Source organism: Cajanus cajan, chromosome 3 (genome assembly GCF_000230855.2).
Source record: "Cajanus cajan strain Asha chromosome 3, NIPB_CcT2T_4, whole genome shotgun sequence".
Lineage (NCBI taxonomy): Eukaryota > Viridiplantae > Streptophyta > Magnoliopsida > Fabales > Fabaceae > Cajanus > Cajanus cajan.
In genome coordinates, this window is record NC_138519.1 from 44,630,351 (window position 1) to 44,655,953 (window position 25,603).

Here is a 25,603-nt window from a genome sequence, read left to right on the forward strand (position 1 = left end):
AGAGTCATGTGACTGACCATGTGGGTGGTGCACATGGTGTGACTCAAATTCACCTCAAATGTGAATCAAATCACATTAAGATGCAAGCTCCACATGTAGCACAAGGGAGGATCTGATGGAATCATGCCAAGGAGGCCAAGAGGTGACATCTTGAAGGAACCAAGAGGAATGGGCTAGACATGAAGTTTTGGGCCAGTCAAGGCCCAATGGGCTCGATGGGCCTAGAAGGCCCAATTTGAGCTTCACATGGGCCATCTCTTGATAAATCCATTTTTCTTATATTTTGTACATATTATATTAGTATAGGTTTCACATATTTTGGTCTTGTATTTTGGACCACATAGATTAGCATTTTTTAGCCATACACTAGTGCAAAAATTGGATTTAAAATCGGAGTTTTAAGATCGGTTACAGGATAACCGATCTTAAAAGTGATGCAGTGGCAATTTTGTAAATAATATGAACATTTTTAAAATCGGTTAAATTTAACCGATTTTAAAAGTACTTTTAAAATCGGTTATTTTATGACCGATCTTAAAAGGTATGTCTAGCACAACTTTAAAGATCGGTTCAAATATAACCAATTTTAAAAATTATTTTTAAAATCGGTCACAATTTAACTGATTTTAAATCATGTCTTTTTTACTATTTTTAAAATCGGTTATATAGGAACCGATTTCGTATGTAACATACAAAATCGGTTCTTAGATAACCGACCTTAAATATCCTTTTCCGTTTCTACAATTTCGGCCTCCACTCTCTGCTTCGTTCTTTTATGTTCGTTTGTTCGTGCTTAGGGTTTCGTTGCCCTTTCCTTCATTCGTGCTTAGGGTTTCTACTGTTGTTCTCCATTCAAATTTTTGTTGTCCGTTCGTGTTCGCAAGGGGTGTTCTTCGTTCAGGTTAGCAAAGAGACAACTCTCCGTTCGGGTATGCAGAAACGTTCGCGAATAACACAGAGACCCCTTCTCCTTCCACCAAAGCACGCACGTCTCTCTTCTTCTTCCACCACCACCGCCACCTCTCTTTCTTCCGTCAACACTCGTTCCCGTCCATCTAAACCTAAGGAACCCACACCTCCCAAGAATCTCCTTCACAGGGACCCTACAAATGAATCCTCTGCTTCGCGCCTCTCTTTCCTGAACAGGCTGGCACAGGTATTGCGGCTGGTGCCGCCGCCAGTGGTGTGGGTGGTGGTGGAGATGAACACGGCGTCGATGGATTACTCATGTTGATTTACGTTCCAGTCAGGAGGTTCATTCTTCGGAATTGATTGAAGTTGATGAAGATATATACATAAGGATGGCTAGGACAAAAATAAGAGAAATGATCTGTTCAAATGGGTTTCTTTGATTGCAGTATATTTTGTTTCAAATTCTGAAGAAATTTGCGGTCTTGTTACATGCTTTCCAAACAGGTTTTTGGACTTGAATATGACCTGGATCTCTTCAATGTGCTTGTTGTCCCAGATTTTAACATGTAATTTTCATTTACCTTTTTATTTTTTGAGATTTTAGTCACATGACCCTACATACATTGTATTGGACAGAGGTGCCATGGAAAACAAGAACTTCAATGTAAGTCCCCTTCTTGTCAGCTTCTCTCTGTTGGTTATCTTTATTCACTTTGCACATTTATAATTTCCTTTTTTTGTTTGCAGATTTTTAATTCAAAGCTTATATTGGCTTGTAGAAACAGCTACTGATGCAGGTTATGCTGCAATTTTAGGAGTTATTCCTCACGAGGTTTGTAACTATCTTATTATATAATTTTTGAAGAGTGTTACTTTTCTAAAAACTAAATTTCTTTGGGTTGTCTTGATTAGATTATGACGGAACTTATTTCTTGTCTATGATGCAGTATTTCCACAAATGGACTGGCAACAGGTGGTATTACATACCATAAATCTTGTTATCCTATCAAACTAAGGATTTTATATACTTTTGTTCCCATTCATAGAATGTTCTAATACTTTTTCCTACCTAGTCCTATTTCACTTTTGGATTTCTATTATATTATAAATCCGAGGTTTTTTTTTAGCGCATTTGTTGTTTGCATGCTTATATCTTTTCATTCTGTGGGTATGTTAAAGCTTAAATTGAGCATTTCATTTAATAATATCAAAGTGACATGTCGTGACTTTTCAACTTAGTCTAAAGGAAGGTCTCCCTGTTTTTTGATCAGGCACAACCTCTTTACCTTTGTTTCTGTGTTTTTGTTTCAATTTAAGGCATTACAATAGTTTTCTTCCATTGATTTTTTTTTCTTTAATTAGTTCAATGAATATGCTGCAGAAAATCTAACTTGAACAACCTAAAAATATAATCAATTATACTTAGTTTTATTTATATAGTTAATGATTTGAGTCTCAAACTAATATCAAGTTTCTTTGGTTCATTGTAATGCCTATTATAATTACTTGTGTAAGCTGGTTTGATTGTGTTTTGCACTACTGACTGCTAATATCGACATATACACTCTACATCATAATTGTGTAAGTGCCTGTATACCGATTAGTAATTGTATAATATATTCTAAAACTGTCCACCTAATTTACACTGCCCTTGATAATGTGTTATGTAGTTGGTGACTGTCCCAGCTCCTTGCCAATTGCTTGATTTTCCTTGTTTGCATGTGCTTATCTATTATAAATATACCAGTTTTGGGTGTCATACAATTGAGGTCTGCTATAAAGTTTTGTCTTTCTTATTTAACTCCTTTTTAAGCATTCAAAGATGATCTATATCTTAAGGGTTGGTGCGTGGAAATTTCTCTATTTTTTTCCCTTTCACCAATGTAAATATCTTTTTTGTAATTTACTATATAAAAACTATTTTTTTTGGTATCCAAAAAAAATTAAATATCTTAAAATTGTTTTTAGCAAACGTATCCAAACAAAAATTATTCTAATTATAATTGATTACGACAATAATTGATTATGACAAAAATTTCTCTTGGATGAGCCTACACTGTGTGCTTGCTTATATGCAATTTTAATAAGATTTCCTTGCTTTTGGTGTGCCATTAGGTATATGATGGGTTGAAGGACTGTGTTATATTCTCTCTTAAGCTTGTTCTCGTCTAGAGTGGGGAGGTTGTGCAATGGTTATTCTTTTTTTGTTCCACAAGTTATCTGTATGGTGTGGGAAAAAGTCTACCTTGTTTCTGGAAAAATTTCTCAGCAACTATCTAATATTTTATGCATAGATCTCAACCAGTTTAATGTATTGTGTAAGTGATGTTATTTTACTAATTATTTATTTAACAGATGTCTTGTTTTTACCAATATCTGGTCTAATGGGTACAAAGATTAAAACTATAATGGATAAAAGCATTTGTCCATGGTGGAATGGGCCTTGCTTATTTGAGGCTCTTGATTCTATTGAAGTTCCCTTGCGAGATCCCAAAGGTCCTTTCAGGTATTGCACTTCTGACCATCTTGCTACCCCCCCACTTTTGTTCATTGTTTTTGAAGTTCAATATTTTTGCTAAGATTGAGCTTTTGACTTTTGCAGGATGCCAATTCTTGACAAATTCAAAGACATGGGCAAAGCTGAATCTGGTTCTGTTCGTGAGGGAGATTCCACGTTGGTCATGCCAAATAAGGTAGTTTATTTATTTAATTTTTGGGTTGTTGTGAGCTTAGTCTTTTCTATCTTTCACTATCCGTTTGAAAATGATTGTATTGATTCAAAGAATGGTTGATTCAAGAATGGTGTCAGACAGCGTTGTATCTTAGTTTGGTCGAGGCAAAATGTAGATGTTACAAGTTACAACATGGAAAAGCGTAGATTCATATTAAATTGTTTTTTATTTATTTCAATAGACTTTTAAAATTGGTTGTTTCATAACCGATTTTAAAAGTCTTGACTTTTAAGATCAGTTATATAACAACCGATTTTAAAAGTAGACTTTTAAGATTAGTTGTTGTTATAACCGATTTTAAAAGTCAAGACTTTTAAGATCGGTTATAAATCAACCGATCTTAAAAGTCTACTTTTAAAATCGGTTGATAACCGATCTTAAAAGTCCACCTTTTCAAAATCGGCTCTTTTAAGATCGGTTCCATAACCGATTTTAAAAGTCCAAAATAACCGATTTTAAAAGCCTTTTTTCCACTAGTGATAGGCTTATTGGGCCTAGTTTTGGGCTTCATGGGCCTTTGGGCTTTTGGTACCCAATATTGGTCTCATTTTGTTTCTTTTATTATTTCCTAATGTTTGTATATGTTTGGCCATTGTATTTAGGCCATTATCATAGGAATATTGAAGGAATACTAAAATAGACCAAGAAGCTAAAATCTAGGTTTCATTTAGTAGTCATTTGAGATGCATTTGGATCACATGTTTCTTGCCAAGCATGGCTGAACATGTGCAGCTCCAAATACACTTCAAATGTCCCCTAAATGACATTTAGATGCATGGCAGCCCCATATTCACGGACTAAGCACATGGAGACTTGAATTTGAATTCAAATTTCCATTTGAAATTTGAATTTTTGGCTCCAATATTGGCTAGTGAAGTTGGCGCCACCTAGCTTGCTTCTAGGATCTATAAGTGCTTGTTCCTTCACTCTTTGTAAACACTATGAGCATAATTGAGAATTCTTCTGAATACATTTCATATTTCTCTCCCCAAAGTCACCTAGGTTCTTAGGTTAGCTTTAGGAATCCTTCACTTTCTAAAGCCAAACCGTGAGCCATCCTTTGCACTCCTAGCTTGAGTGCTTCCTTCTAAGATTTGGAACTCCAAATCTTGTCTTCTTGATTTCTTCATTTCGCTGGAATCAAGGTCTCAAAGGCAATATCCATTGCGGATTCAAGCAAGGAAGATTATCTTCTCCATCTCACCTACTTGACTCCATCAGGATCTGAGAAACTAGGGAGAATGTCCAATTTGAATTTTCAAATTCAAATTTGGCACCTAGAGTTTAAACTTCACCATACCATGGTTAGTTTAAATTCTATTTAACCTAGCTTCCTTGGTACTCTTCTTTGGCCTATATATACACTAGGTCCATGTAACTTACCGCACTTTGAGCATATATGCGAGTTTAGTTTTTCAAAAGTTTTCTCATTCAAAGTCTCGGTCACTTGCTAAAGAGAATTCTTTAAGAGTTTATGAGAGTTCTCTTTGTAGCTTAGGTGGTCTTGTTCCATTCGAAGAGCTTAGATCAATTTCTTCCTTCTTTGCTCCTTCTTCTTCTTCATTCATCTCCTTGAAGGATCTCAAAGAACACAAGAAGGAGTTGGCATGAATATTCAAGGAGTTTTCATCATTCCAAGACTCCATCAAACACCATTCACCATCACTTTCCTAAAAAAAAGGTTTACAATCCCCAACCATGATCCTTCCCAATTGTCGCCACCCGCCAAAACAGACCTTGGCATTCGCGACGATGGTCGGACTCTTTTTAAGTTTTGAAAAATGATGGATTGTTAGAACGACTTATTCTCAAACTGAGACCTCATCGAACTAACAATTTTATTAAATGATTCACCAATCCATGTTAATCCCAAGCGGGACCCTCCATGGATTAGTGGTTTTCGCAAAAAGAAGGGTTCTTGGAGTCGCCACCAATGTTTTACTCAAAACATTGGAAAAAGGGATAAGGCAATTGATTTTCGCAAATCAACCTTGGCCATTACAACCAGAGTTGGGTAAGGGAGTCGGTTACGTGCGGGGAAGGTGTTAGCACCCCACAACGCCCCTTTCGGGTTCCCTATGACGGATTATCTCATAAATAACAGTGTAAAATTACTAAATTACCCCTATTTATTAGAAACGATTATAAGTGGAATATTTACATGATGAAAATTCTAAATATGCAATGCAACAATCAGAAAGCGGTAAAAGAAGGGATTTGGAAAAGAAACCTTTGAAGCGTGCTTTTATATATTTAAACAGACGTTAGGAGGCTTTTTGGCGCTCCTTCCCACTACACGCTCGCTCGTTCCTTCCCTAAAAATAATTTTTACTCCGGAAATCAAAGAGATTTCCCTTCGACTAGTTCGAATCCTCAAGCTAAATGCTCAGAACTCAAGAACTTCGTCGGATCGGCTCTCGGAGAGATTTATAGGGTAGAACACTGCTCAAAAACCCCAGAATACTCAGCCCGAGGGTCCAAAAGTATGGAAAAAGTGTGTGAGGACGTGCAAATGACGTCCTATTTATAGGATTGGGGCGCAATAAGGCCTGGGAGGTCAATACGGCCCGTACTGGGTTTTTGAACTACAGTACGGCCGTATTGAATTTGGTACGGCCGTACTGAAGTTCAAAAACTTCAGTACGGCCGTATTGATTTCACTACGGCCCGTACTGAAGTTTTTTGAACTACAGTACGACCGTATTGAATTTGGTACGGCCGTACTGAAGTTCAAAAACTTGAGTACGGCCGTATTGAGTTCACTACGGCCGTATTGCAGTTCAAATGGCTCAGTACGGCCGTACTGAACCTCTAGGAGGGTGTATTGAGCTCCAATCCTCGCACACCCTTATTCTAAGCTACTCTAAGACTTCTAGACCTACAAAGAATCATCCTAGGGTCTTCCAGGAGTCCTTCCGGCTGACTTTCCTTCGGTCTTCGAGAGTCTTTGAGCTTTATTTCCGACCTGGACAATTTTAGGGGTCTACAACTGCCCCCCTTTACTTAGTCGAACGGCTTTTTGGTGTACCGGTTGACAAGTAAAGGAGTTGACCCAATTGTCCGGGAAGTAAGCCATCCTTCTGACTTGTAGTGTCTTCCGGTGGGAAAATTGTTGAGTGGCCTCTCCAGGTTGAGTGTTAGTCGTCGCCTCTCCAGGCTCGTTGCATACCTCAGCGTTTCTGACAACCTCGGTAGCGTGAGTTTGCCCTCTCCAGGGTCTGCATGCCTCCATGTTTCTGACGATGTTGGCAGCTGCATACCTCCGTGTTTCTGACGACGGGGTAGCTGAGTACCGCCTCTCCAGGCTTGTGCATACCTCGGTATTTCTGACAACCTCGGTAGCTGCATACCTCCGTGTTTCTGACGACGGGGTAGCTGAGTACCGCCTCTCCAGGCTCGTGCATACCTCGGTGTTTCTGACAACCTCGGTAGCTGCATACCTCCGTGTTTCTGACGACGGGGTAGCTGAGTATTAGTCGTCGCCTCTCCAGGCTCGTGCATACCTCGGTGTTTCTGACAACCTCGGTAGCGTGAGTTTGCCCTCTCCAGGGTCTGCGGTTTGCCCTCCCCAGGGTTGCATACCTCCGTGCTTCTGGTCACTTTGGTAGCGTGAGTTTGCCCTCTCCAGGGTCTGCGGTTTGCCCTCCCCAGGGTTGCATACCTCCGTGCTTTTGGTCACTTTGGTAGCGTGAGTTTGCCCTCTCCAGGGTCTGCGGTTTGCCCTCCCCAGGGTTGCATACCTCCGTGCTTCTGGTCACTTTGGTAGCGTGAGTTTGCCCTCTCCAGGGATTTGTGATGATTTTGTCTCCACAGTCCACGATGCTGCTTCGACGGTTGTTTTTGATTTTGGTGCCGCTGAGAGCTGGATAACGCAGGGATCCGTCTAGGGGATGTGCAGTTACTCATAGGTTCTTGTGTCCCAACTTTCCATTGCGTAGTTGGTGCCCACTGGGGAAATTCTGATTCCTTGGGGATGTAGACACAAAGATGCTCTTTCTGATGTGAGCGGTGCCTTATGGTTGGCTGACGTCCTTTCGACGGTGGTGGAGTATCCCGGTTATCCTTATTCGGGTGACTCTTTTGATTTTCTGGTTTTGTTGCCTCTGCGTAGGCTGTTATCCGCTGGGGGATTCTGTTGTGATTTTGATTGGCCTCTTCTGTTAGGCGGATTATCTTGACGTTCGGCGTTTGGTTGAATACCGAATTCCGCTTGGGGAATGGGTATTTGATCTTTTTGGATTTTCCTTTTTTGGAGGAGTGCCTCTGAGTAGGCGAATTGGGATTGAGGATCTTGTGTATCCCGAGTATTATTTAGAAAGCCTCTTCAGGCTTATCTTCACTCGTCGCTTGAGTTGGAAAGCTATCTTCCACTGAGGAAGTCTGAGTCCTTTGACTTGGATACTTTGTTTGGATGATCATGCTTCCGTTGGGGAATCTTGCTGATCTTGCTCTTGATAGCTTTCACTGGGAATTCGGCCCAAGAGTGCAAGCTGAGGTGTCTCTGGGGAGTATTATTTTGGCAAGCCTCTCCAGGCTCAGTTATTCTGTATATTTGTTGGATTTTCTGAATTTTGCCTTTTTTCGTTGATTTCGGCTTTTTCTGTTGGTTGCTGTCATCCACAACAAATTTTTCCTATTTTTCTATTTTTATGCGACTGCCTCATGATAAGGTCTTTGAATGTGCAACTAATGTGTGTGTGATGCACAAATGCAAGTTTAATCATTTTGTTAATGTTTTTAGAAAAATGAATGGCTCTCCCTATCCTCCTCTTCTTGGAGGAATTTCTGTCGTCGACGCGAGGGAATATTTTTGTGAGCCTTTTACGCAGGAGATTACGGATTTTATAGGAACCCCTCCAACTTTCTTTATTGATCGATTATTAAAGGAATTTCGTACAATTTTTTTAGAAACACCAATTTAGAGGCATAATCACATGGTCAAGAGAGAAGAGAAATGAATAGATATTTTATTGATATTCACAAATGGTTTTACAAAAAGATATACAAAAGGAATTTCTGAAGAATGGCTGGCCAGGGTAGGCTATATACATCAGGCTTAACAATTATATCTGTAATTGTTGCTCTTACGTTCCCCTAATTGCTTCGGGTGAGATGCCTGAGCCAGGAGTGTAGATACTGCAAGACGCTTGCTTCTAGAAGATAATCACTTGAACCGCCTTTCGGTTTTCGATTCAAGTGATCGTTGCTTGCTTTGTTTTTGTGTCTTATTCTTTTGCCCCTAATTTTTGCCTAGGACGTATCCTAGCGGGGATAAATTCGCCTTTATTTTGCCTAGTACCCTTGTACTGGCGGGCTTTTATTTTGCCCTAACTTTTGCCTAGGACGCCCTTTTCGGGTTTTCATCCTAGCGGGCCTATGCAAGCAACGTCTTCAAGCATAGTACTTCTTTACCACGTCAGCGTTGACTGGGTATCGAAGTTCTTCTCCATCCATGTCCGTGAGGATCAATGCTCCTCCTGAGAAGGCTCGCTTTACCACGTATGGTCCTTCGTAATTCGGGGCCCACTTTCCGATTTTGTCCTTTGGAGCTGGTAGCAATTTCTTCATTACCAGCTCTCCCTCATGGTAGACTCGAGGGTGGACTTTCTTGTCAAAAGCCTTTTTGATCTTCCTCTGATAGGCTTGACCATGGCATATGGCGTTCAGCCGTTTCTCTTCGATAAGATTCAATTGGTCGTATCGGCTTTGAACCCATTCTGCCTCGGAAAGTTTTGCTTCCATGATTACCCTTAGCGAAGGTATCTCGACTTCGACAGGTAGAACTGCCTCCATCCCATAGATGAGGGGGAATGGAGTAGCTCCTGTAGATGTGCGTACTGAAGTCCTATAACCATGAAGAGCAAAGGGTAACATCTCATGCCAGTCTTTAAATGAGACAACCATCTCATGCCTCGACTGCCCCATTCATCTTTGGCCGATATGGGGAAGAGTTGTGGTGTTGGATCTTGAATTCCTGGCACAGTTCTTCCACCATTTTGTTATTCAAATTAGATCCATTATCAGTGATGATTTTATCGAGAATACCGTATCTGCATATAATGTTCTTCCTGATGAAGGATGTTACCACCTTTCGGGTCACATGAGCATACGATGCCGCTTCTACCCATTTGGTGAAGTAGTCAATGTAGACCCCTAAAATTGTCCGGGTCTGAAATAAAGCTTGAAGACTCTCGAAGACTGAAGGAAGATCAGCCAGAAGGACTTCCAGAAGGCCCAAGGAGGGTTCTCTATAGGTCTAGAGGTCTTAGGATAGCTAAAATAAGAAAAGTGGGAGGAATGAAGCCCAATACGGCCTCCCAGAGGTTCAGTACGGCCGTATTGAACATTTTGAACTTCAATACGGCCGCACTGAACTCAATACGGCCGTATTGAAGTTTCTGAACTTCAATACGGCTGCATTGAATTCAATACGGCTGCACTGAACTTCAATACGGCTGCACTGAACTTCAATACGGCCGTATTGAGGTTTTTTGAACTTCAATACGGCCGTATTCAATTCAATACGGCCGTATTGTAGTTCAAAACTTCAATACGGACCGTATTGACCCCCAGAGGCCGTATTGCGCCTCATCCCTATAAATATGACGTCAATTGGACGTCATTTGACACTTACACACTGAGTTTTAACCCTCTTCTTGAGTATTCTGGGTTTTTTTGAGCAGTGCTCTGCCTAGAAATCACTCGGAGAGTTGATCCGACGAAGTTCTTGAGTCACGAGCCATTTGCTTGAGTCTCGAACCTAGTCGAAGGGAAATCTTCCGGATTTCCATAGTTAAAATTTTTTAGGAGGGAGCGAGCGGTCTTGTAGAGGGAGAGAACGCCAAAAAGCTTCCCAATTTCTGTCAAGATATATAAGAAAGCACGCTTCAAAGGTTTATCTCTTTAAAGTCCCTTCTTTTACCGCTTTCTGTGTGTACATATTTAAACTGTCATCATGTAGATAGTTAATTTATAATTGCTTAGAATAAATAGGGGTAATTTAGTAATTTTGCACTATTATTTTTAAATAATCTGTCATAGGGAACCCGAAAGGGGCGCTGTGGGGTTCTAACACGTTCCCCACGCGTAACCGACTCCCTTACCCGACTCTGGTTGTAATGGCCGAAGTCGATTTTTGAATCGATTGCCTTAAACTTCTTTTTCCAATGTTTTGAGTAAAACATTGGTGGCGACTCCATGAACCCTTCCTTTTTATGAAAACCGCTAATCCATGGAGGGTCCCGCTTGGGATTAACATGGATTGGTGAGCCTTTTAATAAAATTGCTCGTTTGACAAGGTCTCAGTTTGAGAATAAGTCATTCTAGCAATCCATATTTTTAAACAAATAAAAGAGTCCAACCATCCTTCGCGAATGCCGAAAGCCCGTTTCGGGCCGGTGGCGACAGATGGCGACTTCACTGGGGAATTTGGCCTCGAGAGTCAGTCCCATTTAGTGACAGATTATTTTTAACAAATAATAGTTAAAATTACTTCATTACCCCTTGCTTGTATGATAACATGTTTATTTATATGGCTTTAATAACTGTTGTTTGTTTAATTTTCTGCAATTGTTTGAAATATAAATTGCACACACACCTTTGCACACAACAGTTCCCTCTATACCCGGGGGCATGAGTGGTAAGCCATAGGGAGTGGATGTTAGTACGGCCGGTTGTCGAATGGGTCTATAGGTGCCCGTAGACCGTTGTCGGAAAGCATCACTCAAGGTGATAACCATGAACTCGAATCCGACAGTGCGTTGGAGCTTTCCATCGGCTTACGACGAGAGGAATTGGGTCCCTATAATGGGGGCACCTTGGGGGCACCTTGGGGGCCTCAGACCGGTGAGAACAGTTAGAACCGACTTGAATATGCACTTTTCTGCAGGATACCCCTACCTCGTGATTCGCTCGTGACTGTTCGTGGATGAGTGAATTGTTTGTGCATTGTTTATGTGAAATTGTTTGAGCATACATTGCATTTCTTTAAACATACAACATTCCTATTCTTTTAAAATAAAAATAAATAGGAATAAGAATCTTCCATTGCATGGTGTTAACATCTACCTTCATCACATTCATGTAGGTAGTTTCCCTTTTCACCCAAAAAAAATACAAAAAACAAAATACCCAAAAAAAGGAAAAAAGGGTTATTTATCCAAACCAAGCAATATCATGCATCATCTTAGGGACATCCTAAAAACATGATAATGCTTAGTTGAATAAACACAATGCATGCATATTCATCGTCATCATCTCATATCATGCATTCTTATCAAAGATCATGGAGGGATCTAGGTTTGCATTTCATACATCCCTCCCAATAAATCATTAATAAACATTAATAAAAAGAAAGAAATAATCGATGCGTATGTTCAAGATGGATCGCACGCCATTTGTTATTAAGTGTAAGCCAACAACCGCGCCAAGCGAGCGCACATCAACTCCGTTGTTGGTAATCAAGACGAATAAAGGGGAAGGTCCAACACCATTAAGGATCACTGCTCCAAGACCTTTCCCCTACGAATCAAATAAGGCTGTGCCGTGGATATACGACATCCATTCTTCTGCCTACAGCGATATCTCTAACATCGCTGGACTTGGGGGCATGACTAGGAGTGGCAGGATCTACACTCCCGAAGATCTGCACGACAAAGCTCCCAAAAATAAAGGAAAAGAAGAAAAGAAAACCGAGGAAAAAGAATCCGAGGAGGAGACAGACGAGCTGTTAAAGTTTATCCGACAGAGCGAGTACTCCATCGTGGATCAACTTCATAGGACGCCAGCAAAGATTACGCTGTTGTCGTTGATCCTAAGTTCCGAACCGCATCGGCAAGCTCTGTCGAAAGTCTTGAACGAGGCATATGTGTCGCACACTATCTCCCAAGACAAGTTTGAGGGGATTGTTAGTCACATCACGACTAGTGATCACCTCACCTTCACCGATGAAGAAATCCCCGCTGAGGGACCGAACCACAACAAGCCCTTGCACATCTCTGTAAAGTGCAAGGAGTATCACATCGCTAAAGTCTTGGTAGACAATGGATCTTCCTTGAATGTGATGTCCAAAAGAATGCTTGATCAAGTGTCAATCAAGGGAGTCCAAATGCGCCCGAGCAACATGATCGTTCGAGCCTTCGACGGTTCTAAAAGAGAAGTGGTGGGAGAGATCAATCTTCCAATCCAAATTGGACCCACTATCTTTAATGTCGAATTCCAAGTGATGGACATTACTCCTGCATATAGCTGTCTCCTCGGCCGACCTTGGATTCATGATGCAAGAGCTATTCCTTCTACGCTCCACCAGAAAGTCAAGTTCATAGTGGATGACAAACTGGTGACTGTACAAGCTGAAGATGACATACTCATCAGCAAGCCATCCACCATACCTTACGTGGATGCAGCAGAGGAAGCTTTAGAAACCGCCTTCCAAGCATTGGAGATCGCCAATGTTGAAACATTTCCCCGAGAAATGAAGAAGGTAGCCCATATGCTCACCAAGAATGGATACTTGCCGGGACAAGGACTTGGCAAGGACTCCCAAGGAATTCCGGAGCTACCCATCATCAAGGATAATCCGGGGAAACAAGGGTTAGGATACAACCCTAATAAAGATCAAAGAACGAAGAGGAACAAAGATCCTTCTCGACGTTCTTTAAGCCAGATCTTTAGGAAGGCCGGTTCACAAGCGTCAAGGCCGGTTGTCGTCATCAAGTGCTCTTTTCCTTCCGATAGGGATGTGTCGCCACCGGCCCGAAACGGGCTTTCGGCATTCGCGAAGGATGGTTGGACTCGTTTATTTGTTTAAAAATAGTGGATTGCTAGAATGACTTATTCTCAAACTGAGACCTCGTCAAACGAGCAATTTTATTAAAAGGCTCACTAATCCATATTAATCCCAAGCGGAACCCTCCATGGATTAGAGGTTTTCATAAAAGGAGGGTTCGTGGAGTCGCCACCAATGTTTTACTCAAAACATTGGAAAAAGGGATAAGGCAATTGATTTAAAAATCAACTTTGGCCACTACAACCAGAGTTGGGTAAGGGAGTCGGTTACGCGTGGGGAAGGTGTTAGCACCCCACAGCGCCCCTTTCGGGTTCCCTATGACAGATTATTTTCTAAAATAACAGCGTAAAATTACTAAATTACCCCTATTTATTCTAAACAATTATGAATTGACTATCTACATGATGACAGTTTAAATATGCACACAGAAAGCAGTAAAAGGAAGGATTGAAGGGAAACCTCTTGAAGCGTGCTTTTTTATAAAAAATGAACTGGGAAGCGTTTTGGCGTTCCCTCGCTCTACAAGCCCGCTCCTCGCTCTCCTAGAACAAAATTTTAACTAAGGGAATCAAAAAGATTTCCCCTCGACTAGGTTCGATCCTCAAGCAAAATGCCTCGGGGCTCAAGAACTTCGTCGGATCAACTCTCCGAGTGATTTCTAGGGCAGAACACTGCTCAAAAACCCCAGAATACTCAAGGAGAGGGTTCAAACTATGTTGAAAAGTGTGGAATGACGTCCAATTGACGTCATATTTATAGGGAACAGGCGCAATACGGCCTACAGGGGCAATACGGCCGTATTGAAATTTTTGAACTTCAATACGGTCGTATTGAAGTTCAATACGGTCGTATTGAAGTTCAGAAATTTCAATACGCCCGTATTGAGTTCGCCGCGGTCGTATTGAAGTGTCAATACGGTCATACTGACTTCAGTATGGCCGTATTGAAGCTTCAATACGGCCGTATTGAGTTCAGTACGGCCGTATTGGGCTTTTTCCCTCCACTTCTTTATTTTGAGCTATTCTAAGACCTCTGGACCTACAGAGAACCCTCCTAGGGCCTTCGAGGAGTCCTTCTGGCTGATTATCCTTCAGTCTTCGAGAGTCTTCAAGCTTTATTTCCGACCCGGACAATTTTAGGGGTCTACAGCTGCCCCCCCTTTACTTAGTCGGACGGCCTCTTGGTGTATCGGCTGACAAGTAAAGGAGTTGACCCAATTGTCCGGGTATTGTGCCGACCTTCTGACTTGTAGCGTCTTCTGGTGGGAAAATGTTGAGTAGCCTCTCCAGGTGGGTGCATACCTCGGCGCTTCTGACATCCTCGGTAGCTGAGTTTACCTTCTCCAAGGCCAACTTCACTCGACGCCCGAGCCGGAAGTTGGACATCAACGCGCCTCTGATGACGCTGATGGTTGAGTACCGCCTCTCCAGGCTTAGCTTCACCCTTTGTTCGAGCCGGAAGCTAAGTACCTTTGTGACGACGGTGAGCGGTGTGAGTTTCGCCTCTCCAGGCTTAATCTCGCTCTTTGTTCGAGCCGGAAACCAAGCACCTTTGGGACGACGGTGAGCAGTGTGAGTTTTGCCTCTCCAGGCCTTGCTTTGCTTGTTGCCCAAGCTGGAAGCTGTAAGTACCGTCTCTCTAGGCTTAACTTCACTCTTTGTTCGAGCCGGAAGCTAAGTATCCTTATGACAACGGTAAGCGGTGAGTACCTTTTTTCCAGAGATAGCTTCGCTCATTGTCCGAGCCGGAAGCTGCATACCTCCGTGTTTGTGATGACGGGGTAGCGTGAATATCTCCTTTCCAGGGATTTGTGATGATTTTGTCTCCACAGTCCACGGTGCTGCTTCGACGGTTGTTTCTGATTTTGTGCCACTAAGGGCTGGATAACGCAGGGATCCGTCTAGGGGATGTGCAGTTACTCATAGGTTCTTGTGCCCCAACTTTCTATAGCGTAGTTGGTTCCCACTGGGGAATTTCTGATTCCTTTGGGTGTAGACACAAAGATGCTCTTTCTGATGTGAGCGGTGCCTTATGATTGGCTGACGTCCTTTCGACGTTGGTGGAGTATCCCGGTTATCCTTGTTCGGGTGTCTCTTTTGGTTTTCTGATTTTGCTGCCTCTATGTAGGCTGTTATCCACTGGGGGATTTTGTCGTTGATTTTGATTAGCCTCTTCTGTTAGGCGTATCAGCTTGACGTTCAATGATTGGCTGAGAGCCAGATTCCACTTGGGGAATGATCATTGATTTTTATTTTCTTCTCCTTCTGCAGGGATGCCTCTTGAGTAGGCGACTGGGGATTTGGGGATCTTATGTATCCCAGAGTATTATTTAGGAAGCCTCTACAGGCTTAGCCTCACTCGACACTTGAGTTGGAGAGCTATCTTCACTGAGGAAGTTTAAGTCCTTTGACTTGGATATTCTGCTTGGGTGATCGTACTTCCATTGGGAATGTCGTCGATCTTGTTTTGATAGCTCTTGCTGGGGATTTTGAGTCCAAGAGCGTGAGTTGAGGTTTCTCTGGGGAGTATTATTTCTGCGAGCCTCTCCAGGCTCAATTATTTTGAGATGTGGGGGATGAGGAGTATTGTTTCGGCAAGCCTCTCCAGGCTCAGTTATTCTGTGCAAACTGATTGTTGGATTTTCTGTATCCTTGCCTTTTTTATTTTTTGGCTTTTTCTGTATTTTGCCTTTTTTTATGTTTTTTGGCTTTTGCTGTACAGAATTTAAATTGCTAGAGAAAAAGTGGCAAATTTCATTAAAAATGAATTTGTACAAAAATTTGAGAAATGGGGCTAAGCCCAACCAAACTAGTACATAAAAAAGCAATAAAACAGAAGCCAGTCTTCACTCCTCTGCTGGCGGGTCCTGTGGCGAGTCCGGGAAGCGGCGATGCATCCAGACGGAGAGGTTGTCGAACCCCTGCACCAAGGTATCTAGTCGAGCATCGGTACTCTGCTGCCATGTACCGACACTATGCTGAAAAGCATCGAATCGCGTGTCGATGCTCTGCTGAAAAGCATCGAATCGCGTGTCAATGCTCTGCTGCAGTGTGTCGAAGCGGGCGTCAAAGTATCCCCTGTCCGACCGTGACGTACTAGCCTCTGGTTGCGGGGTGTCGCCTCCCTCAAAGTCGAGGTTGTTGAGGAGGTCGTCGAAGGTCTCGAGGCCATCTACTCGCACAAACCCCCCTCCTGGCGATCTAGCGATGATCTTCATGTTAATCAGGGTGGAGGCACCAATCAACTTTGGCGCCAACGCCCCTGGCTCCGCACCATCGGGACATCCCCATGTCTCCGCCAGCTGTGAGAGGAGTGGGGCAACCAAGATGTACCCCTGTCTGGACTCTCCTCCCTCTCGTATCCCAAACTTCTTCACGTGCTCAAGGAAGAAATATCCAGGGTTGGCCTTCCGGCCGGTGGCCATGCAATATAAGGCCAGCAGATCCGGTCGTGTAATCGACTCCTGACTCTTGGACCTGCCATGAATGGTACTGGTGAGGATCTTGTGACAGATCCTAAGAGCAGTCGGGAGCCGGGAGCCCTTCACCCCTGAATGATAATCCCGTCGGCCAGTGAGCAAACTCCACATCTCAACCGGAGTCCACTGATCAGGCCACTCGCATATGGCATCTCGGAAGGCCAGCTGATCAGTGCGGCTGAAAAACCCTGCCTGGACGTTGAACTCGTCCAACGTCAGCGTGCGGTATCCTTCATTCATCCAGAAATCCACCGCGCAAACATCCTCCCCATAGCTGTTAGTCGACTCCGTGACGCCGACTGTGGCCAAGAACTCCTTCGTGGCCGTCAAATATAGCTGGGATGGTGGATTAAGGACAAATCCCCATCCTATGGCGTCGAAGTAGTTCCTGACATCATTCTCCAAGCCCACCGCTTGGAGAAGCTCAAAGTCGAGCACTCTTGACGGCTCGATGGTGAACGTCTCTATGAGCTGCAGCCGGTCTCGGTGTCGGTCTGTCATTACACGTCTGGCCGGGGCTCTCTGCCTTTTGCGAGAAGATTCTGCCATTTCCGATAATCTCTCTAGGAATACACTCACAAGCAAGGAATGTGGAGAATGAAGAAAGGTATGCAAAATGAGGGAGGGGAAGCCTTTATTTATAGGCAAAATTCCGCCAATACGGCCCGTATTGGATTCAATACGGCCGTATTGGCCTTTCCGTTGATGTACAAAATTTACAACCAATACGGACCGTATTGGATTCAATACGATCGTATTGGGATTCAATACGATCGTACTGGATTTTAATACGCCCGTATTGGAGTTGAAACGTTGTGCTTAACGTTAACTCCAATACGACCGTATTAATACCAATACGGGCGTGTTGGATTTTTTCTGATTTTCTGATTTTTTTTTTTTTTTTTTTTTTTTTTTTTTTTTTTAGATAAACAGAGAATAAGTGGTCTTCTAGTACACCTATCATCTGTATGCATGTATGCGAATGAGATGCACCTAATTCTATTTGATTCAGTTTTTCAAAAGAATTAATCGATGCGTTCTTTGTTTGGATCTTGCCATTCCTCCAGACAGACTGTGCTTTGCCGATTTCTGTAACCGAGGAACGATGCGTATTTGATTTTTGGTGTTATCAACCAAATGATTCTCCCTTCCTTTAGAAGATGTGTCAACCCTCCTATTGACCACTATATCTCCATGTTTCCACTAGATTATTCAAAAATCGTTGGGGACAAGAGAGGAAAGAAGGAAAAGGTATATTTTTCAAAAGTTTGTGTTTTAGAGGGGATTGTTTTATTTTTGAAAAATGGATTTTGTAAGAATGGCTGGCCAATGGCAGGCTTATTGTGTTTAGGTTTGTTCGATTAAACATTTATGAAGTTAAACACATCTTCGTTATTAATGATTGTGCTTTGACAACTTGGATAGCTTTTTTTTGAGCCCCTTGTTGAATTCGATTGATGATACCATCATGTATTTATTTTGTTTTTCTTTTTTGACGGCCCTAACTTTTGCCTAAAACACCCATTTGTGATGTCTTAGCGGGCTTTTGTTGTTATTCATTATTTTGTAACCCTAATTTTTGCCTAGGTCACCCTTTTGTGGGATTCCTAGCGGGTCTTTTGCTCTTATTTTGCGCAGTCCCCTTTTGGGTTTTCCTGCCGAGCTTATTATCTTTAGGATTTCTTTATCCATGATGGCATTTATTGATGCCAAGAAAAGGTGCTCCAAGCTGTCATGCACATTTCCACATAAAAATGATGCGGGTTTATTGATTATTAAGACGATTTTAACCTCACTTATGTTTATCCAAACAGGGTTAAATGACGTGGTTTAGAATTTTATTGTAAGCAAGAAAAGAATCAATAAGGAATTAATGAAGAATGATTTTATTATAATCGTGATGGAAACATGTGCCCTATCGAGGCTCGGGGGTCGGGCTGTCCCCGAGGAGTGATCTCTAATAGTCACTGAATTTACACATCCCTATTAGAAGGAAAAGGACACTTGATGACGACAACTGGCCTTGATGTTTGTGAACCAGCCTTCTTAAAGATCTGGCTTAAAGAACGTTGAGAAGGATCTTGATTCCTCTTCGTTCTTTGATCTTTAACAGGGTTGTATCCTAACCCTTGTTTCCCCGGATTGTCCTTGATAATAGGTAGCTCCGGGATTCCTTGGGAGTACTTGCCCAATCCTTGTCCTGGCAAGTATCCGTTCTTTGTGAGCATATGGGCTACCTTCTTCATTTCTCGGGGAAACGTTTCAACATTGGCAATTTCCAATGCTTGGAAGGCGGTTTCCAAAGCTTCCTCTGCTGCATCCACATAAGGTATGTTGGATGGCTTGCTGATGAGTATGTCATCTTCAGCTTGTACAGTCACCAGTTTGTCACCCACAATGAACTTGACTTTTTGGTGGAGCGTAGAGGGTACAGCTTTCGCATCATGAATCCAAGGTCGGCCTAGGAGACAGCTGTATGCGGGAGTAATATCCATCACTTGGAATTCGACGTTGAAGATGGTAGGTCCAATTTGGATCGGAAGATTGACTTCTCCCACCACTTCTCTTTTAGAACCGTCGAAAGCTCGAACGATCATGTTGCTCGGGCGCATTTGGACTCCCTTGATTGCCACTTGATCAAGAGTTCTTTTGGGCATCACATTCAAGGAAGATCCGTTATCCACCAAGACTTTTGCGATGTGGTATTCCTTGCACTTTACAGAGATGTGCAAGGGTTTGTTGTGATTAGGTCCCTCGGCGGGGATTTCTTCATCGGTGAAAGTGAGGTGATCATTAGCCGTGATGTGGCTAACAATTCCCTCAAACTTGTCTTGGGAGATGGTATGCGACACATATGCCTCGTTCAAGACCTTCAACAGAGCTTGCCGATGCGGTTCGGAGCTTAGGATCAATGACAACAAAGTGATCTTTGCTGGTGTCTTGTGAAGTTGATCCACAATGGAGTACTCGCTTTGTTTGATGAATTTTAACAGCTCATCAGTCTCCTCCTCGGATTCTCTATCTTCCTCGGTTTTCTCCTTTTCTTTTCCTTTATTCTTGGGAGCTTTATCGTGCAGATCTTCGGGAGTGTAGATCCTGCCACTCCTAGTCATGCCCCCAAGTCCAGCGATGTTGGAGATATCACTGCCGGCAGAAGTATGGATGTCGTATATCCATGGCACAGCCTTATTTGATTCGTAAGGGAAAGGTCTTGGAGCGACAATCCTTAACGGCGTGGGGCCTTCCCCTTTTTCTATCTTGACTACCAACAACGGCGTCGTCGTGTGTTCGCTTTGCGTAGTTGTTGGTTTGCATTTTATCACAAATGGCGTGCGATCCATTCTGAACATACACATCGATTAATTCTTTCTTTTTATTAATCTTTATTATTAATTACTAGGAGAGATAAATGCAAAATGAATGACTAATGAGATGCAAAGGCGATAAATCTCAAGAATTCGATTTTATTCATTGAAGAAAGTGTACAACTTTTTATACAATGCTTTGAAGCAATTTTTTACAAAAAGAGAAAAGCCGGTAGAAACCCACAGGCGGGTTCATACGTCGTTGCCATTCTTCTTCGGCTTCCTCAACATGGCGTGCCATTGCTTCAACTTGCGAGTGGACGGCTTGGCTCATATCATCACAAGTCTTCTGAGCCTCCTTCGCTTTCTGAATGTGATAGTTGATCATGGCCTGCAGCTCGTTCAGCTCGTCTTCGGCTCGATCCTTTTCCTCTTGGAGTTTAGCCATTCGTGCCAATCCTTCCCTTTCCTTTTTGCGGAAGTCGGAAAGGTTTGCGGCTTGTCGTTGAGCGACTTCCCGCCATTTCTGTGCGTCGGATCGAGTCGATAGCAAGTCCTCTTGCATGTCCCTGATCAACTGTGCCTGCTTTGCATGTTCGGCTTCCAGGTGCGCTATCTTTGCGTTGACTTCTTGGAGTTGACTACTCGGTTCAATTTTTTGCATTTTGGATGCCCGAGTAGTCTCCTCATTGAGGTTAGCACACTCATCCTTGAGCCGTTCTATCTCGTGGTCTTTCTTCTTGCATTGCCTTTGAAGACCGTCAATAGTAAAACTGGATTCTTCATTTTTCTCTTCAAGAACTCTCATTTGAGCTCCCATAATTTCCAGCTTTTTGGTCAAGGCGTCGACTTGTTCTTGCAATGCCTTCCTTGTTGCTGTGGTTGCACAAGAAGTGGATGGTTGAGGCACCCCCCTCTTGCTCCTCCATTCCTCATAATCAATGGAGACGGATACCTGAGGCTTTCCAAGTTCGAGATCTCCCTCATAGGTTGGTCTCTCCCACGCTCTTATGACAGAGTGCATATCCCTTTGATGTTCGGAATCATAGGAGAAACACAACCCTCCAAGCTCCTCTTTAGTAGGAATAATTTGGGTCCTCATTAATTGTCTCATAACCAATTTAGGCGAGTAGGCTATGCAACCTCTGAGGCCCATCAATGGTATGCTTGGATAACTACCGCATCTCGTCAATATATGGCTCGGATGGAACCAAGGGCAAACCCATGTGAAGTGATTAATGCTCCACTGTTCCATCTCTTCCTTCCACTCGGAAGCATATCGGCGGCGTACGGGGATCTTGGAGAAACTCCTCAATGGATCGGGCAAGGTCCCCATATGACTAGAGGCATAGAAGTGTGTAATGCCCCATACATACAGCAAGGAGGTGCAGCATCGAATGGTTTTCCCTTGCTTCTGTTGAGACAAATGAACAGAGAGCAAGGTGTCGGCAAGAATGGCAGGCACGGGATTCTTCATGTGTACGTCCCAAGCGAAGAAAGCGTCCATTGCAGCATGGTCCACTGTGTTAGCGTAGAAGGGGAAAAGGATCATCCCAAATACAGCTAATGCTAGAGTCTTGTTGAAAGCTAACCAATCTCCCTCACCAGCCAAGGAAGAAAGGTGGTCTTCAATCATAGCAAGCTTCCAACCTTTAACATTGCCGTTCCCCACCAAGGCAGCTGATCGTGATGGTAATTTGACCTGAGTGGCAACTCTCTCCACGGCCACATGGTTATCATGAAAGATATAGACCCCAGCTGATTTGGGCCATCGTAGCATGAGCTCGTATTCCTCGAGAGTAGGAACTAGGTCAAACTGGGGGAACTCGAAACAATGTAGATCGAGACTCCAAAAGTGGACCAATGCTCTCAGAAAGGATGGATCTACACAAATCTTCATCAAGTCGAGAACTCGTCCATAGGATTTTTCAAACTCCAAACGAGCCTCTCGTGGCATCAAGGTACAGAGGTGATCCAACCTCTCGGCACGGTATAATAAAAAGTCCACTTTCTTCAATTGCCCTTGCACTCCCCTAGATCCCTCCATGATCTACAGTAAAATGCATGATATGAGATGATGGAGATGAATATGCATGCATAGTGTTTATTTAACTAAGCATTATCATGTTTCTTGGGATTTTCCTAACATGATGCATGATATTGCTTGGTTTGGGTAAATATCATTTTTTGTATTTTTGTATTTTTTGGGTGAAAAGGGAAACTGCCTACATGAATGTGATGAGGGTAGATGTTAACACCATGCACTAGAAGATCCTTATTTCTATTTATTTTTATTTTACTAGGGATGTTGTATGTTTAAAGAATGCAAACGTATGCTCATACAATGTCACATAGTCAATGCACAGACAATTCACTCATCCACGAACAGTCACGAGCGAATTACGAGGTAGGGGTCTCCTGCAGAAAAGTGCATATTCAAGGAGGATCTAACTGTTCTCACTTGGTCAAAGGCCCCCAAGGTGCCCCCATTATAGGGACCCAATTCCTCTCGTCGTAGGTTGATGGAAATCTCCAACGCACCGTCGGACTCAAGTTCATGGTTATCACCTTGAGTGATGCTTTTCGACAACGGTCTCATAGGCTCCTATAAACCCATCAACCAGCCGTACTAACATCCACTCCCTATGGATTACCACTCATGCCCCCGGGTATAGAGGGAACTGTTGTGTGCAAAGGTTTGTGTGCAATTTATTCCAAACAATTTGCGGAAATTTAAACAAACAACAGTTATTTAAAGCCAAATAGATAAACATGTTATCATACAAGCAAGGGGTAATGAAGTAATTTTAACTATTATTTGTTAAAAATAATCTGTCACTAAATGGGACTGACTCTCGAAGCTTCCCCAGTGGAGTCGCCATCTGTCGCCACCGGCCCGAAACGGGCTTTCGGCATTCGCGAAGGATGGTTGGACTCGTTTATTTGTTTAAAAATAGTGGATTGCTAGAATGACTTATTCTCAAACTGAGACCTCGTCAAACGAGCAATTTTATTAAAAGGCTCACTAATCCATATTAATCCCAAGCGGAACCCTCCATGGATTAGAGGTTTTCATAAAAGGAGGGTTCGTGGAGTCGCCACCAATGTTTTACTCAAAACATTGGAAAAAGGGATAAGGCAATTGATTTAAAAATCAACTTTGGCCACTACAACCAGAGTTGGGTAAGGGAGTCGGTTACGCGTGGGGAAGGTGTTAGCACCCCACAGCGCCCCTTTCGGGTTCCCTATGACAGATTATTTTCTAAAATAACAGCGTAAAATTACTAAATTACCCCTATTTATTCTAAACAATTATGAATTGACTATCTACATGATGACAGTTTAAATATGCACACAGAAAGCAGTAAAAGGAAGGATTGAAGGGAAACCTCTTGAAGCGTGCTTTTTTATAAAAAATGAACTGGGAAGCGTTTTGGCGTTCCCTCGCTCTACAAGCCCGCTCCTCGCTCTCCTAGAACAAAATTTTAACTAAGGGAATCAAAAAGATTTCCCCTCGACTAGGTTCGATCCTCAAGCAAAATGCCTCGGGGCTCAAGAACTTCGTCGGATCAACTCTCCGAGTGATTTCTAGGGCAGAACACTGCTCAAAAACCCCAGAATACTCAAGGAGAGGGTTCAAACTATGTTGAAAAGTGTGGAATGACGTCCAATTGACGTCATATTTATAGGGAACAGGCGCAATACGGCCTACAGGGGCAATACGGTCGTATTGAAGTTCAGAAATTTCAATACGCCCGTATTGAGTTCGCCGCGGTCGTATTGAAGTGTCAATACGGTCATACTGACTTCAGTATGGCCGTATTGAAGCTTCAATACGGCCGTATTGAGTTCAGTACGGCCGTATTGGGCTTTTTCCCTCCACTTCTTTATTTTGAGCTATTCTAAGACCTCTGGACCTACAGAGAACCCTCCTAGGGCCTTCGAGGAGTCCTTCTGGCTGATTATCCTTCAGTCTTCGAGAGTCTTCAAGCTTTATTTCCGACCCGGACAATTTTAGGGGTCTACAGGATGTATAGACCTGATGACTATTAGAGATTACTCCTCGGGGACAGCCCGACCCCCGAGCCTCGATAGGGCACATGTTTCCATTAAGATTATAATAAAATCATTCTTTATTATTTCTTATTGCTTCTTTTCTTGCTTGCAATAAATCTCTAAACCACATTATTTTTAACCCTGTTTGAATAAACATGAATGAGGTTAAAATTGTCTTAATAACAATAAACCCACATCATTTTTATGTGGAAGTGTGTGACAACTTGGAGCACCTTTCCTTGGCCTCAATAAGTGCCGTCATGGATAAAAAGAAATCCATTCAGGACAAAAATCCTAAAAAACAAAAAGCTCGGCAGGAAACTCAAAAAGGGGACTGCGCAAAAATAAGAGCAAAAGACCCGCTAGGAATCCCACAAAAGGGTGACCTAGGCAAAAATTAGGGTTACAAAATAATGAACAAAAACAAAAGTCCGCTAAAACGCCACAAAAGGGTGTTTTAGGCAAAAATAAGGACAATCAAAAAGCAGAATAAATCCATGATGGTACCACCAACTGAATTCAACAAAGGGGCTCAAGAAAAGCTATCCAAGTTGTCAAATCACAAATGTTAATAACCAAGACGTGCTTAACTTCATAAGTGTTTAATCAAACAAGCCTAAACACTTAAGCCTACCATTGGCCAAGCCATTCTTACAAAATCCATTTTTCAAAAAATAAATAATCCCCTCTAAAACACAAACTTTCGAAAAAATATCCTTTCCTTCTTTTCTCTCTTGTCCCAAAGGATTTTTGAATAATCTAGTGGAAACATGGAGATATAGTAGTCAATAGGAGGGTTGACACATCTTCTAAAAGAAAGGAAAATCATTTGGTTGATGACACCAAATCTCAATATAACATGCATCATTCCTCGGTTACAGAAATCGGCAGCACACAGCCCGTCTAGAGGAATGGCAAAAATCCAAACAAAAACGCATCGGTTAATTCTTTTGAAAGATAAATCAAATAGAATTAGGTGCATCATACTGCATACATGCATACAGATGATAGGTGTAATGGAAGATCACTTATTCTCTGTTTATTAAAAAAAAAACAAAAAATATAAACTTCAGAAAAACAATACGCCCGTATCATGTTCAGTGTGCCCGTACTAAAAACAGGGTTATGAACAAATTTTCAACTCAGTACGAGCGTACTGAAATAGATATGGCCGTATTGGCCACAAAGAAATATTCAAAGACCTCATCATGAGGCAGTCGCATAAAATAGAAAAAATAGAAAAATTGCTTGTGTATGACAGCAACAAACAAAATGCAGAAATTCGGAAAATCAATAAAACGTACAGAATAACTGAGCCTGGAGAGGCTTGCCG

At 42.4% G+C, this 25,603-nt stretch overlaps 1 long non-coding RNA gene across 1 annotated transcript; it reads left to right on the forward strand.

The window, feature by feature from the left end:
• The first annotated feature begins 837 nt into the window (after window positions 1-837).
• LOC145956562 (uncharacterized) lies at window positions 838-4,616 on the forward strand. The gene is made up of 2 exons (XR_014432808.1): window positions 838-3,418; window positions 3,515-4,616. It is a non-coding gene; the product is annotated as an uncharacterized LOC145956562 (long non-coding RNA).
• The last annotated feature ends 20,987 nt before the right edge of the window (window positions 4,617-25,603 follow it).